General features: G+C 35.7%; 1 long non-coding RNA gene across 1 annotated transcript; it reads right to left on the bottom strand.

Moving 5' to 3' along the window:
* Positions 1 to 134: 134 nt before the first annotated feature.
* Positions 135 to 1,673, bottom strand: LOC123964989. The gene is made up of 3 exons (XR_006823584.1): positions 945 to 1,673; positions 461 to 515; positions 135 to 351 (listed from the first exon to the last, which is right to left on the bottom strand). It is a non-coding gene; the product is annotated as an uncharacterized LOC123964989 (long non-coding RNA).
* Between the last annotated feature and the right edge of the window lie 1,067 nt (positions 1,674 to 2,740).

The following is a 2,740-nucleotide window of genomic DNA, read 5'->3' as shown; positions in this document are numbered from 1 at the left end:
GATAAACATATAGTTCACTAAATGTTTTACTAAAATGTTGTTTTAAATACACACTCATGGATAGGATGGCATCCTCCTACAGAAAGAGGGAAGTTATGTTTCAAAAAGTAAAATAATGAATCACCTACCTTTCCACTGTCTGTGTCAACCGTGGCTTTGCCACCCTCTTTCTTCACAAGTTTACCCTTGAGGTACATCTCATCCGCATCAGCCACAAAGACGGCAGTTTTGGCATCAAAAGGACTGGCTTGTGCCTCAATCCTCTCCTTCTCTGGTTTTCGGAGGTAAATGGCCGCTGGGCCATACTGCTCCATCTCCACGTCCGTGCTCATGGTGGCACTTCAGTGGAGCCTGAAAAGATGAAGCGTCCAGAATAATTTTAACATATCAACATGATATAGATATGGTCTTGTATCAAGGTGGTGGTGATTTCATGTTTTTTTAGGATTACATCTTTTACCTCAGCTTGTTCCAGAAAAGTATGAGTGGGAAGTTTCTGGTGGAGTCCCAAGATGCTGTAAAAACATGATTAAACAAGAGTACAATAACTTTTTTCAGTTTGTTTTTCTAACTTCAAATTTGTTCAGTTAATTTGAATCATGTATTTAGACTTAAAAGCAACTGTATGCTATCTTTATTCAGTTGAATCATTAAAGTTCAATATCCTCCCATCCCCCTGATTTAGTATCTATAGGATATGACAGGGTGTGTACTAGATGTCGACACAAACCAATTGTGTATTTTTTGGAAGAAGCTATGTCTTAAATTTGTATTACTGGAATACTGGAAGAGTATTCAAAGTAAGTAGAAATGTATTTTGGAATAATGTTGTCCACTGCAGACTACCACTAAGGTATCTTAATAAGCACAAGTAATTAGTAACACATTAACTTGACCAACTAATGAATAAGAGTACCAACTGATGTCTGAGTGAATACACTCACCTGTGTTGGGAAGCTTTCATTTCATGCTGAAGTTCAGAGCTGCCTCTTTTATAGAGGGTGGGAGTGACTGGTCAGCACATTTTTTCTCACTCGGTATATGGTCATGGCATTTTTTCTCTCTGTTGCTTATTTTGTGTCAGTGGTGTTTAAGGAAGTGGTATACATAATTCACATATCTTAATTGTAATTATAATTTTTTAAAAATACATCAGACATTATGATGTTATACCAGTTGATTTGATTTAATTTGATTGTAACCTTGGCTGTAACCAACACAATGTGTTTTTTAATTTAAAACATGAATCAATGCTATCAAGTGGAATATTAAATATGAACACAGTCTGCTAATACAAAAAACTGCAGTGCAGCAGAAAGAATTGCTGAAATGCCCACACAGACACACAAGTTGATTCGATCAAACATAAAGACATGTAAACCACCTCTAGTAAACCAAATAAGGCTTAAGGGACTATACATGTCAAATTATTTAGAGAGAAAGAATGAGGTGCTTATGCATTTCTGCCCTAGATTATCTTAGTTAGTTACAAGCTTGCTGCTCTAAATGTTGCTCCACTACTGCCTCCAAATGCAGACATGAAAGTGATGGCCAAATTGTATCATTAATTTAATAGTGCAGAATATGGTTTGTGTACGATTCTAGTAATTCAAGTTCTTGATTTAAAGGACATTAAAGGTGAAACATGTTGTGAACATCAACCATCATTTTTCAAAAATGTATTGGCAGTGTTGGGGGTTGTTTTGGAAAGTCTTCAAAAGCCCATTGGTATTCAATTGCAGGACACTTGCACATTTGAGATCTCTGACATGAAAGAAAGTTCACCCTAAATGACACTAATAGGATAGTTGTGAACACATGTTAATTAAATAATAACATTCATTTTTAATATACATTTAGAGGTTGAACTGAGTCTGGGGAAGAATAATTCATAATGCTTAATAATGTTTTGTAATAACATTTAATAAAACAGCTCCTAAAAACCTCATGAAACTTATGTATCAATAATACCTAAAGAACACATTAGAAATGTGTTTGTGCACTATTTAATCTTATAAATCAAAGCACTTCATTTATTGAGTTTACATCGCATGTTTTAATGCCATTTCAGATCTATACATAGATCTTGTTTTTTGGAAATGTCCCAATGTTTGTGATCTAGAGTTACGTGACTCTGGCACATCTCATATTCCTGTAATACAATTAAAGAGTTCAAACTCCTGCATAACTCCTTTAATGGATATGAAAACAGTTGGCAACTCGTTTGACATCAGGCCCAAAATAAATTCCACACAAGGCAAAATAACTTCACCCAGTTGCTACATTTGATACTAAGAAGGTGACATCTGTTGAAGAAGCATGATAAGTGTCTCGGCAAAGGGCTTATGTTCATTACGCCATTTTTGAGTCCAATAGTTAACTGATGCTGACCTCTTTTGAGCTGGATCTAGGACACTGATTTAAGCAGATGGTGTGAGGACTTAGTGTCCAAGTGACCAACACAAGTATTTTCCATCACCCTATATAGCTTATTTGCTCCTGATACTGATTACATCAGGTCTTTACTTCAAAACTGATATTTTGATACAGTGTTTGTGACAGAGAGAGAGCGAGTCTTTCACATATGACATATATGGAAGACTGCAGAGATGACACCTATAAACCAGGACAACTACCCCACAGCTTTTGTCTCTTATTTGATATCATCCGCTGTTGCCTGCAGTAAAGAATTAATTGGGGGTTATTAGGTTTTCTAATAGAAATACATTGCATCCAACAT

This window comes from Micropterus dolomieu, unplaced genomic scaffold, assembly GCF_021292245.1.
Source record: "Micropterus dolomieu isolate WLL.071019.BEF.003 ecotype Adirondacks unplaced genomic scaffold, ASM2129224v1 contig_7759, whole genome shotgun sequence".
NCBI lineage: Eukaryota > Metazoa > Chordata > Actinopteri > Centrarchiformes > Centrarchidae > Micropterus > Micropterus dolomieu.
Note: the sequence above shows the minus strand (reverse complement) of the source record. Positions and strands in the feature narration are given on the sequence as shown.